At 45.3% G+C, this 316-nt stretch overlaps 1 long non-coding RNA gene across 1 annotated transcript in view; it reads left to right on the top strand.

Annotated features, from left to right (window-relative positions):
• The first annotated feature begins 6 nt into the window (after nt 1-6).
• The window catches only part of LOC103584482, a 2,291-nt gene continuing 1,981 nt past the window's right edge, over nt 7-316 (top strand). Inside the window, exon 1 of the long non-coding RNA XR_549981.1 lies at nt 7-238. This is a non-coding gene — a long non-coding RNA (uncharacterized LOC103584482). The remainder of the gene's footprint in view (nt 239-316) is intronic.

Below are 316 nucleotides of genomic sequence, written 5' to 3'. Positions count from 1 at the left end.
GGGCAGAGATGGGGCAGTCTCTGGGGCCAAAGGGGACAGAGTCCATGGACAAGCTGAGTCTTTCAATAGCTTGATAATCAGTAGTTCTGAATCATGCGAAGAACTCTGCCAATAAGTTTCTTCTTTTCCTAGAACAGAGTCTGTGAAATTTAGCAGAGCCCTCTGCAAGCCCTGCACATCTGGCTGTCAGACCAAAAGACAGTGAGCTTCCTAACCGGAGAGCATAATCCCACTTTAGGTATTTATAAATATGCAACCTCCTATTGGAAGATCTACTGCCAAGAGCTAGTACCACCCTTGTTTTAAAATCTCCACA

Source organism: Galeopterus variegatus, unplaced genomic scaffold (assembly GCF_000696425.1).
Source record: "Galeopterus variegatus unplaced genomic scaffold, G_variegatus-3.0.2 Scaffold60601, whole genome shotgun sequence".
Lineage (NCBI taxonomy): Eukaryota > Metazoa > Chordata > Mammalia > Dermoptera > Cynocephalidae > Galeopterus > Galeopterus variegatus.
Note: the sequence above shows the minus strand (reverse complement) of the source record. Positions and strands in the feature narration are given on the sequence as shown.